We start from the raw sequence: 13,406 nt of genomic DNA, 5'->3' as shown, positions 1-13,406 counted from the left end.
ATATAAGTTAAATTGGATACTGCAGTATGGGTATTTTACTTCCTACTAATTCTCACTGTCAGACATTTTGTATTTGTAATGTGCTCCACCCCCCGTCCTTTAAAGGGACACTGAACTCAATTTTTTTCTTTGTGATTCAGATAAAGCATGACATTTTAAGCAACTAATTTATTCCTATTATCAAATTTTCTTCATTCTCTTGGTATCTTTTATTTGAAATGCAAGAATGTAAGTTTAGATGTCGGCCCATTTTTGGTGAACAACCTGAGTTGTTCTTGCTGATTGGTGGATAAATTAACCCACCAATAAAAAAGTGCTGTCCAGAGTTCTGAATAAAAAACAGAATTTATGCTTACCTGATAAATTACTTTCTCCAACGGTGTGTCCGGTCCACGGCGTCATCCTTACTTGTGGGATATTCTCTTCCCCAACAGGAAATGGCAAAGAGCCCAGCAAAGCTGGTCACATGATCCCTCCTAGGCTCCGCCTACCCCAGTCATTCGACCGATGTACAGGAGGAAATATGCATAGGAGAAACCATATGATACCGTGGTGACTGTAGTTAGAGAAAATAATTCATCAGACCTGATTAAAAAAACCAGGGCGGGCCGTGGACCGGACACACCGTTGGAGAAAGTAATTTATCAGGTAAGCATAAATTCTGTTTTCTCCAACATAGGTGTGTCCGGTCCACGGCGTCATCCTTACTTGTGGGAACCAATACCAAAGCTTTAGGACACGGATGAAGGGAGGGAGCAAATCAGGTCACCTAAATGGAAGGCACCACGGCTTGCAAAACCTTTCTCCCAAAAATAGCCTCCGAAGAAGCAAAAGTATCAAATTTGTAAAATTTGGCAAAAGTGTGCAGTGAAGACCAAGTCGCTGCCTTACATATCTGGTCAACAGAAGCCTCGTTCTTGAAGGCCCATGTGGAAGCCACAGCCCTAGTGGAGTGAGCTGTGATTCTTTCAGGAGGCTGCCGTCCGGCAGTCTCATAAGCCAATCGGATAATGCTTTTAAGCCAAAAAGAAAGAGAGGTAGAAGTTGCTTTTTGACCTCTCCTTTTACCAGAATAAACAACAAACAAAGAAGATGTTTGTCTGAAATCTTTAGTAGCCTCTAAATAGAATTTTAGAGCACGGACTACGTCCAAATTGTGTAACAAACGTTCCTTCTTTGAAACTGGATTCGGACACAAAGAAGGTACAACTATCTCCTGGTTAATATTTTTGTTGGAAACAACTTTCGGAAGAAAACCAGGCTTAGTACGCAAAACCACCTTATCTGCATGGAACACCAGATAGGGCGGAGAACACTGCAGAGCAGATAACTCTGAAACTCTTCTAGCAGAAGAAATTGCAACCAAAAACAAAACTTTCCAAGATAATAACTTAATATCTACGGAATGTAAGGGTTCAAACGGAACCCCTTGAAGAACTGAAAGAACTAGATTTAGACTCCAGGGAGGAGTCAAAGGTCTGTAAACAGGCTTGATTCTAACCAGAGCCTGAACAAACGCTTGAACGTCTGGCACAGCTGCCAGCCTTTTGTGAAGGAGAACAGATAAAGCAGAGATCTGTCCCTTCAGAGAACTTGCAGATAATCCTTTCTCCAAACCTTCTTGTAGAAAGGATAGAATCTTAGGAATTTTTATCTTGTTCCATGGGAATCCTTTAGATTCACACCAACAGATATATTTTTTCCATATTTTATGATAAATCTTTCTAGTTACAGGCTTTCTAGCCTGAATCAGAGTATCTATTACAGAATCTGAAAACCCACACTTTGATAAAATCAAGCGTTCAATCTCCAAGCAGTCAGTTGGAGGGAAACCAGATTCGGATGTTCGAATGGACCTTGAAGGATAAAAACTACATTTAAACACCAAAAAACTCTTAACCATCTCCGTGGAGATGTTGCCGGTGCAACGGCAAAGAGAATGACTGGGGTAGGCGGAGCCTAGGAGGGATCATGTGACCAGCTTTGCTGGGCTCTTTGCCATTTCCTGTTGGGGAAGAGAATATCCCACAAGTAAGGATGACGCCGTGGACCGGACACACCTATGTTGGAGAAAAACATAATTTATGTAAGAACTTACCTGATAAATTAATTTCTTCCATATTGGCAAGAGTCCATGAGCTAGTGACGTATGAGATATACAATCCTACCAGGAGGGGCAAAGTAAAAACAGCCATTTTTCACTGAAAAAGATTAATCCACAATCCAAAGTAAAGTAAAGTAAGTTTATTCTCATAAATGAAAGGAAAAACTTAAAACATAAGCAGAAGAATCAAACTGAAACAGCTGCCTGAAGAACTTTTCTACCAAAAACTGCTTCAGAAGAAGCAAATACATCAAAATTGTAGAATTTAGTAAATGTATGCAAAGAAGACCAAGTTGCTGCTTTGAAAATCTGATCAACTGAAGCTTCATTCTTAAAAGCCCACGAAGTGGAGGCTGATCTAGTAGAATGAGCTGTAATTCTCTGAGGTGGGGCTTGACCTGACTCCAAATAAGCTTGATGAATCAAAAGCTTTAACCATGATGCCAAGGAAACGGCAGAAGCCTTCTGACCTTTCCTAGAACCAGAAAAGATAACAAATAGACTAGAAGTCTTCCTGAAATCTTTAGTAGCTTCAACATAACATTTCAGAGCTCTCACCACATCCAAAGAATATAAAGATCTCTCCAAAGAATTCTTAGGATTAGGACACAAGGAAGGGACAACAATTTCTCTATTAATGTTGTTAGAATTCACAACCTTAGGTAAGAATTTAAATGAAGACCGCAAAACTGCCTTATCCTGATGAAAAATCAGAAAAGGAGATTCACAAGAGAAAGCAGATAATTCAGAAACTCTTCTAGCAGAAAAGATGGCCAAAAAAATAACACTTTCCAAGAAAGTATTTTAATGTCCAAAGAATGCATAGGCTCAAATGGAGGAGCCTGTAAAGCCTTCAAAACAAAATTAAGACTCGAAGGAGGAGAGATTGATTTTATGACAGGCTTGATATGAACCAAAGCCTGAACAAAACAGTGAATATCAGGAAGCTTAGCAATCTTTCTCTGAAATAAAACAGAAAGAGCAGAGATTTGTCCCTTCAAGGAACTTCCAGACAAACCCTTATCCAAACCATCCTGAAGAAACTGTAAAATTCTAGGAATTCTAAAAGAATGCCAAGAGAATTTATGAGAAAAACACCATGAAATATAAGTCTTCCAAACTCGATAATAAATCTTTCTAGAAACAGATTTACGAGCCTGTAACATAGTATTAATCACTGAGTCAGAGAAACCTCTATGACTAAGCACTAGGCATTCAATTTCCATACCTTCAAATTTAATGATTTGCAATCCTGATGGAAACACTGACCTTGAGACTGAAGGTTTGGAACTTAATGGAAGTGGCCAAGGTTGGCAACTGGACATCCGAACAAGATCCGCATACCAAAACCTGTGAGGCCATGCTGGAGCCACCAGCAACACAAGCAATTTTTCCATGATGATTTTGGAGATCACTCTTGAAAGATGAACTAGAGGTGGGAAAATATAAGCAGGATGATAACACCAAGGAAGTGTCAATGCATCCACTGCTTCTGCCTGAGGATCCCTGGACCTGGACAGGTACCTGGGAAGTTTCTTGTTTAGATTAGAAGCCATCAGATCTATTGCTGGAAGACCCCACATCTGAGTAACCTGAGAAAATACATCTGGATGGAGGGACCACTCCCCCGGATGTAAAGTCTGACGGTTGAGATAATGCGCTTCCCAATTGTCTATACCTGGGATATGAACAGCAGAAATTAGACAGGAGCTGGATTTCGCCCAAGCAAGTATCCGGGATACTTCTTTCATAGCTTGGGGACTGCAAGTCCCACCCTGATGATTGACATATGCCACAGTTGTGATATTGTCTGTCTGAAAACAAATTAACGGTTCTCTCTTTAACAGAGGCCAGATCTGAAGAGCCCTGAAAATCGCACGGAGTTCCAAAATATTGATTGGTAATCTCGCCTCTTGAGATTTAAAAAACTCCTTGTGCTGTCAGAGATCCCCAAACAGCTCCCCAACCTGAAAGACTTGCATCTGTTGTGATCACAGTCCAGGTTGGATGAACAAAAGAGGCCCCTAGAACTATATGATGGTGATCTAACCACCAAGTCAGAGATAGTCGAACATTGGGATGTGAAGGATATTAATTGTGATAGCCTTGTATAATCCCTACACCATTGGTTCAGCATACAAAGCTGGAGAGGTCTCATATGAAAACGAGCAAAAGGGGATCACGTCCGATGCTGCAGTCATGAGACCTAAAACTTCCATGCACATAGCTACTGAAGGGAATGACTGAGACTGAAGGTTCCGACAGGCCGAAACCAATTTTAAACGTCTCTTGACACTGAATCTATCTGAAAACCTAAAAAGGTGACCCTTGTCTGAGGAATCAAATACATTTTTGGTAAATTGATCCTCCAACCATGTTTTCGAAGAAACAACACTAGTTGATTCGTGTGAGATTCTGCAGAATGTAAAGACTAAGCTAGTACCAAGATATTGTCCAAATAAGGAAACCCGCAATACCCCGCTCTCTGATTACAGAGAGTAGGGCACCGAGAACCTTTGAAAAGATTCTTGGAGCTGTCAACAGGCCAAAAGGAAGAGCGACAAATTGGTAATGCTTGCCTAGAAAAGAGAATCTCCGAAACTGATAATGATCTGGATGAATCGGAATATGAAGATATGCATCCTGTAAGTCTATTGTGGACATATAATGCCTTTGCTGAACAAAAGGCAGAATAGTCCTTTTAGTCACCATTTTGAAAGTTGGCACTCTTACATAACGATTCAACATTTTTAGATCCAGAACTGGTCTGAATGAGTTTTCTTTCTTTGGAACAATGAATAGATTTGAATAAAACCCCAGACCCTGTTCCTGAAATGGAACCGGCATGATTACCCCTGAAAGCTCCAGGTCTGAAGCACACTTCAGGAAAGCCTGAGCCTTTACTAGATTTGCTGGGATGCGTGAGAGAAAATATCTTCTCACTGGAGGTCTTACTCTGAATCCTATTCGATACCCCTGAGAGACAATACTCAGAATCCATTGATTTTGGACAGATTGTGTCCAAAACATCCTTTAAAAATTTTAATCTGCCCCCTACCAGCTGAGCTGGAATGAGGACCGCACCTTCATGTGGCCTTGGGGGCTGGCTTTGGTTTCTTAAATGGCTTGGATTTATTCCAATTTGAAGAAGGTTTCCAATTGGAAACAGATTCCTTGGGGGAAGGAATAGGCTTCTGTTCCTTAATTTGTCAAAAGGAACGAAAATGGTTAGAAACTTTAGATTTACCCTTAGGTCTTTTATTCTGAGGCAAAAAACTCTCTTCCCCCCAGTGATAGTTGAAATAATTGAATCCAACTGAGAACCAAATAACTTATTAACTTTGAAAGAAAGAGATAGCAATCTAGACTTAGAAATCATGTCAGCATTCCAAGAATTTCAGCCACAAAGCTTTTCTAGCTAAAATAGCTAAAGACATAGAATTAACATCAATTTTGATGATATCAAAAATGGCATCACAAATAAAATGATTAGCATGTTGAAGCAAGCGAACAATGCTAGTCAAATCAGAACCTAATTCTTGTTGCGCTAAATGTTCCAACCAAAAAGTTGGTGCAGCTGCAACATCAGCCAAAGAAATTGCAGGCATGAGAAGATGACCAGAATATAAATAGGCTTTCCTTAGATAAGATTAAAAATTCCTATCTAAAGGATCTTTAAAAGAAGTACTACCTTCAATAGGAATAGTAGTACGTTTTGCAAGAGTAGAGACAGCCCCATCAACTTTGGGGATCTTTTCCCAAAACTCAAATGTAACTGCTGGCAAAGGATACAATGTTTTAAACCTTGAAGAAGGAAAAAAATAATTACCAGACCTATTTCATTCCTTAGAAATCATATCAGAAATAGCATCAGGAACTGGAAAACCCTCAGGGAGTAACCACAGGAGGTTTATAAACAGAATTTAAACGTTTACTAGTTTTAGCATCAAGAGGACTAGTTTCCTCAATATCCAATGTAATCAACAATTCTTTTAACAAAGAACAAATATACTCCATTTTAAATAAATAAGTAGATTTGACAGAGTCAATATCTGAGAAAGGATCCTCTGAATCAGATAAATCCTCATCAGAGGAGGATAATTCAGTATGTTGTCGGTCATTTGAAATGTCATCAACTTTATGAGAAGTTTTAAAAGACCTTTTATGTTTATTAGAAGGCGGGATGGCAGACAAATCCTTCTGAATAGAATCAGCAATAAAATATTTTAAATTCACAGGTATATCTTGTACATTAGATGTTGAAGGAACAACAACAGGCAATGTACTATTACTGATGGACACATTCTCTGCATGTAAAAGTTTATCATGAAAACTATTACAAACCACAGCTGGAAATATAATCTCCACAAGTTTACAACAAATGCACTTAGCTTTGGTAGAACTGTTATCAGGCAGCAGGGCTCCAACAGTGATTTCTGAGACATGATCAGATTGAGACATCTTGCAAAAGTAAGAGAAAAAACAACATATAAAGCAAAAGTATCAATTTCCTTATATGGCAGTTTCAGGAATGGGAAAAAATGCAAACATCATAGCCCTCTGAAAGAGAAAAAGGCAAGAGGCATATAGGTATGGGGTTTTAAATAATGAAAACATTTGGTGCCAAGTATGATGCACAACACAAGCAGAAAAAAAAATTTGACACTAACAACATCCGGAAATGACACACTTGCGTCATTGAAGACGCAACCTTGTGAAAGGACTCGGCATCGACTAAGATGCTGGAAATGACGAATTTGCGTCATCGAACGTAACTTCGCACCAAAAAAAAAAACAAAATTTATGCTTACCTGATAAATTTATTTCTCTTGTGGTGTATCCAGTCCACGGGTTCATCCATTACTTGTGGGATATTCTCCTTCCCAACAGGTAGCTGCAAGTGGACACCCACAGCAGAGCTGTCTATATAGCTCCTCCCCTAACTGCCACCCCCAGTCATTCGACCAAAGACAAGCACGAAAAAAGGAGAAACTATAGGGTGCAGTGGTGACTGTAGTTTAAAAATAAAAACACCTGCCTTAAAATGACAGGGCGGGCCGTGGACTGGATACACCACAAGAGAAATAAATTTATCAGGTAAGCATAAATTTTGTTTTCTCTTGTAAAGGTGTATCCAGTCCACGGGTTCATCCATTACTTGTGGGATACCAATACCAAAGCTTTAGGACACGGATGAAGGGAGGGATAAGGCAGGCACTTAAACGGAAGGCACCACTGCCTGTAAGACCTTTCTCCCAAAAATAGCCTCCAAAGAAGCAAAAGTATCGAATTTGTAGAATTTAGAAAAAGTATGAAGCGAAGACCAAGTCGCCACCTTACAAACCTGTTCAACAGAGGCCTCATGTTTAAAAGCCCATGTGGAAGCTACCGCTCTAGTGGAATGAGCTGTAATTCTTTCAGGAGGCTGCTGGCCAGCAGTCTCATAAGCTAAGCGGATTATGCTTCTCAGCCAAAAAGAAAGAGAAGTTGCCGAAGCCTTTTGGCCTCTCCTCTGTCCGGAGTAGACAACAAACAATGCAGATGTTTGACGAAAATCCTTCGTAGCTTGTAAATAAAACTTTAAAGCACGAACCACATCAAGATTGTGTAAAAGATGTTCCTTTTTTGAGGAAGGATTAGGACATAATGAAGGAACAACAATCTCCTGATTGATGTTCTTATTAGATACTACCTTAGGAAGAAACCCAGGTTTGGTATGCAAAACTACCTTATCTGCATGGAAAATCAGATAAGGGGAATCACATTGTAAAGCAGATAACTCCGAAACTCTTCGAGCCAAGGAGATAGCTACTTGAAACAGAACTTTCCAAGATAAAAGTTTAATATCTATGGAATGCAGAGGTTCAAACGGAACCCCTTGAAGAACCTTAAGAACTAAACACAGGCTTAATTTTAACTAAAGCCTGACAAAACGCCTGAACGTCTGGAACCTCAGCCAGACGTTTGTGCAAAAGAATAGACAGAGCAGAAATCTGTCCCTTTAAGGAACTAGCAGACAATCCTTTCTCCAATCCCTCCTGGAGAAAGGATAAGATTCTAGGAATCCTGAGTTTACTCCATGAGTAACCCTTGGATTCACACCAATGAAGATATTTACACCATATCTTATGATAGATTTTCTTGGTGACAGGCTTTCGAGCCTGAATTAAGGTATCAATGACCGACTCGGAAAAACCACGCTTTGATAGAATCAAGCGTTCAATCTCCAAGCAGTCAGACGCAGAGAAATTAGATTTGGATGTTTGAAAGGACCTTGAAGTAGAAGGTCCTGCCTCAGCGGCAGAGTCCATGGTGGAAAGGATGACATGTCCACCAGATCTGCATACCAAGTCCTGTGTGGCCACGCAGGAGCTATCAAAATCACTGAAGCTCTCTCCTGCTTGATCTTGGCAATCAGACGAGGGAGCAGAGGAAACGGTGGAAACACATAAGCCAGGCTGAAGGACCAGGGCGCTGCTAGAGCATCTATCAGAGCTGCCTTGGGATCCCTGGACCTGGACCCGTAACAAGGAAGCTTGGCGTTCTGACGAGACGCCATGAGATCCAGTTCTGGTTTGCCCCATAGTTGAATCAACTGGGCAAATACCTCCGGATGGAGTTCCCACTCCCCCGGATGAAAAGTCTGCCAACTTAAAATAATCCGCCTCCCAGTTCTCTACTCCTGGGTTATGGATTGCTGAGCGATGGCAAGAGTAAACCTCTGCCCATAGAATTATCTTTGAAACCTCCAACATCGCCAGGAGGCTCTTTGTACCCCCCTGATGGTTGATATAGGCTACAGTCGTGATGTTGTCTGACTGAAATCTGATGAACCTGACCGCAGCTAGCTGAGGCCAAGCGTGAAGAGCATTGAATATCGCTCTTAGTTCCAGAATGTTTATCGGAAGGAGGGCTTCCTCCTGAGTCCACAAACCCTGAGCCTTCAGGGAGTTCCAGACTGCGCCCCAGCCCAGAAGGCTGGCATCTGTCGTCACTATAGTCCATTCTGGTCTGCGGAAGCTAATTCCCCTGGACAGATGGACCCGAGATAGCCACCAGAGAAGAGAATCTCTGGTCTCTTGATCCAGATTTAGCAGAGGGGACAAATCTGTGTAATCCCTATTCCACTGATTGAGCATGCAAAGATGCAGTGGTCTGAGATGTAGGCGGGCAAACGGAACTATGTCCATTGCCGCTACCATTAAGCCGATTACTTCCATACACTGAGCCACTGACGGCTGAGAAGTGGAATAAAGAGCATGGCAGGAAGTTAGAAGCTTTGACAACCTGACCTCTGTCAGAAAAATCTTCATTTCTACTGAATCTATCAGAGTTCCTAGGAAGGAAACTCTTGTGAGAGGGGAGAGAGAACTCTTTTCTTCGTTCACCTTCCACCCGTGAGACCTCAGAAAGGCCAGAACAATGTCCATATGGGACTTGACGATTTGAAAAGTCGACGCCTGTATCAGAATGTCGTCTAGGTAAGGGGCCACCGCTATGCCCCATGGCCTTAGAACCGCCAGTAGGGACCCTAGAACCTTCGTAAAGATTCTTGGTGCCGTGGCTAACCCAAAGGGAAGAGCCACAAACTGGTAATGCCTGTCTAGGAAGGCAAAACCTGAGAAACCGATGATGAGCTCTGTGTATCGGAATGTGGAAATAAGCATCCTTTAAGTCCACGGTAGTCATATATTGAACCTCCTGGATCAAAGGTAGGATGGTTCAAATAGTCTCCATCTTGAAGGATGGGACCCTGAGAAATTTGTTTAGGATCTTGAGATCCAAGATTGGTCTGAAAGTTCCCTCTTTTTTGGGAACTATAAACAGATTTGAGTAGAATCCTTGCCCCTGATCCTCCCTTGGAATTGAGTGGATCACTCCCATGACCAGAAGGTCTTGAACACAACGTAAGAATGCCTCTCTCTTTATCTGGTTTGCAGAAATCTCCCTTTTGGAGATGAGGCTTTGAAATCCAGAAGATATCCCTGGGAAACAATCTCCAGAGCCCAGGGATCCTGGACGTCTCTTGCCCAAGCCTGGGCGAAGAGACAAAGTCTGTCCCCCACTAGATCCGGTCCCGGATCGGGGGCTACTCCTTTATGCTGTCTTAGAGGCAGCAGCAGGCTTTTTGGCCTGTTTCCCCTTGTTCCAAGTCTAGTTAGGTCTCCAGACTGGCTTGGATTGGGCAAAATTTCCCTCTTGTTTTGTAGAAGAGGAAGATGAAGCTGCGCCACTCTTGAAGTTTCAAAAGGAATGAAAATTAGTCTGTTTGGTCCTTAATTTGTTGGACCTATCCTGGGGAAGAGCGTGGCCTTTTCCTCCAGTAATATCAGAAATGATTTCCTTTAGTCCAGGCCCGAATAGGGTCTGCCCTTTGAAGGGGATGTTGAGAAGCTTAGACTTTGAAGTAACGTCAGCTGACCAGGATTTAAGCCATAGCGCCCTACGCACCTGAATGGCAAAACCTGAATTCTTAGCCGTTAGCTTAGTTAAATGAAAAACAGCATCAGAAATAAATGAATTGGCTAACTTAAGAGCTTTAAGCCTGTCTAGGATATCATCCAATGGGGTCTCCACCTGTAGAGCCTCTTCAAGAGACTCGAACCAGAAAGACGCTGCAGCAGTGACTGGGGCAATGCATGCAAGAGGCTGGAGAATAAAACCTTGTTGTATAAAGATTTTCTTAAAGGAAACCCTCTAATTTTTTATCCATTGGATCTAGGAAAGCACAACTGTCCTTGACTGGGATAGTTGTACGCTTAGCTAGGGTAGATACTGCTCCCTCCACCTTAGGGACCGTCTGCCATGAGTCCTGTGTAGCGGCATCTATGGGAAACATCTTTTTAAACGCAGGAGGGGGAGAGAACGGTACACCTGGTCTATCCCATTCCTTCGTAATAGTTTCAGAAAACCTCTTAGGGATTGGAAAAACATCAGTGTAAACAGGCACTGCAAAGTATTTGTCCATTTTACACAATTTCTCTGGGACTACAATGGTGTCACAGTCATCAAGAGTTGCTAAAACCTCCCTGAGCAACAAGCGGAGGTGTTCAAGCTTAAATTTAAATGCTGTCATTTCAGAGTCAGACTGAAGTAACGCCTTCCCTGAATCAGAAATGTCACCCACAGATAGAAGCTCTCCTGCTTCGGCTTCTGTACATTGTGAGGGTATATCAGACATAGCTACTAAAGCATCAGAAAGCTCTGTATTTGTTCTAGCCCCAGAGCTGTCTCGCTTTCCTTGTAACCCTGGCAGTTTGGACAATATCTCTGTGAGGGTATGATTCATAACTGCCACCATGTCTTGTAAGGTAAACGCTTTGGACGCGCCAGATGTACTTGGCGTCACTTGCGCGGGAGATATAGGTTCTGACACATTGGGAGAGCTAGGTGGTTTAATCTCCCTTTGGTCAGTCTGAGAAACCTCTGGTGATAAATCCTTAAAACCCATAATATGGTGTTTATAACTTATAGAAAGGTCAGTGCATTTGGCACACATTCTAAGAGGGGGTTCCACAATGGTTTCTAAACATAATGAACAAGGAGTTTCCTCTATGTCAGACATGTTTAACAGACTAGTAATGAGACCAGCAAGCTTGGAAAACACTTTAATAAATGTGAAAAAGCAATTAAACAAAAACGGTAGTGTGCCTTTAAGAGAAAAAAACTATCACATAAACTGCAAAACAGTGATAAAAAGTAGTAAACTCTATGAAATTTTTACAGTGTGTATAAGAGACTAAAGCAGCATTGCACCCACTTGCAAATGGATGATTAACCCCTTAGGCCCTAAAACGGATTAGAAAAATGGTAAAACCGTTAAAAAAACAGTCAAACACACTACCACAGCTCTGCTGTGGCTCCTACCTGCCCTTAAACACGATTTTTGCAGGAAAAAAACCCTCTATAGTTGTCCTAGATGCCAGAGGACTCCTTTAGGGAAGCTGGATGTCTCAGTCTGAATATCAACTGCATAAAGTGCACGAAAATAGGCCCCTCCCACCATGCACTGAATGTCAGAGGGCCTTAAAAAAACATAATTTATGCTTACCTGATAAATTTATTTCTCTTGTAGTGTGTTCAGTCCACGGATCATCCATTACTTATGGAATATATTCTCTCCCTAACAGGAAATTGCAAGAGGATCACCCAGCAGATCTGCTACATAGCTCCTCCCCTCACATGTCATATTCAGTCATTCGACCAAAACAAGACGAGAAAGGAGGAACCATAGGGTGCAGTGGTGACTGAAGTTTTAATTAAAATTTTGATCTGCCTTAAAAAGACAGGGCGGGCCGTGGACTGAACACACTACAAGAGAAATAAATTTACCAGGTAAGCATAAATTATGTTTTCTCTTGTTAAGTGTGTTCAGTCCACAGATCATCCATTACTTATGGGATACCAATACCAAAGCCAAGTACACGGATGATGGGAGGGTCAAGGCAGGCACTTAAACGGAAGGAACCACTGCCTGTAGAACCTTTCTCCCAAAAACAGCCTCCGAAGAAGCAAAAGTGTCAAATTTGTAAAATTTTGAAAAAGTGTGAAGCGAAGACCAAGTAGCAGCCTTGCAAATCTGTTCAACAGAGGCCTCATTCTTAAAGGCCCAGGTGGAAGCCACAGCTCTAGTGGAATGAGCTGTAATTCTTTCAGGGGGCTGCTGTCCAGCAGTCTCATAGGCTAAACGTATTATGCTACGAAGCCAAAAAGAAAGAGAGGTTGCCGAAGCTTTTTGACCTCTCCTCTGTCCAGAGTAAACGACAAACAGGGAAGAAGTTTGACGAAAATCGCAAATAGAATTTCAGGGCACGGACTACGTCCAGATTATGCAAAAGTCGTTCCTTCTTTGAAGAAGGATTAGGACATAATGATGGAACAACAATCTCCTGATTGATATTCCTGTTAGAAACTACCTTAGGTAAAAACCCAGGTTTAGTACGCAGAACTACCTTGTCTGAATGGAAAATCAGATAAGGAGAATCACAGTGTAAGGCCAACAATTCCGAGACTCTTCGAGCCGAGGAAATAGCCATCAAAAATAGAACTTTCCAAGATAAAAGTTTAATATCAACGGAATGAAGGGGTTCAAACGGAACTCCTTGAAGAACTTTAAGAACCAAGTTTAAGCTCCACGGAGGAGCAACAGCTTTAAACACAGGCTTAATCCTAGCTAAAGCTTGACAAAATGCCTGGACTTCTGGAACTTCTGCCAGACGCTTGTGCAAAAGAATAGACAGAGCAGAAATCTGTCCCTTTAAAGAACTAGCTGATAAGCCTTTTTCCAAGCCCTCTTGGAGAA

The 13,406-nt window shown here is 41.7% G+C and overlaps 1 protein-coding gene across 1 annotated transcript in view; it reads right to left on the bottom strand.

Moving 5' to 3' along the window:
• Window positions 1–13,406, bottom strand: part of LOC128660001 (oocyte zinc finger protein XlCOF6-like) — a 67,232-nt gene that overhangs the window by 10,357 nt on the left and 43,469 nt on the right. The gene's annotated exons all lie outside the window — the stretch shown is intronic.

This window comes from Bombina bombina, chromosome 5 (genome assembly GCF_027579735.1).
Source record: "Bombina bombina isolate aBomBom1 chromosome 5, aBomBom1.pri, whole genome shotgun sequence".
NCBI lineage: Eukaryota > Metazoa > Chordata > Amphibia > Anura > Bombinatoridae > Bombina > Bombina bombina.
Note: the sequence above shows the minus strand (reverse complement) of the source record. Positions and strands in the feature narration are given on the sequence as shown.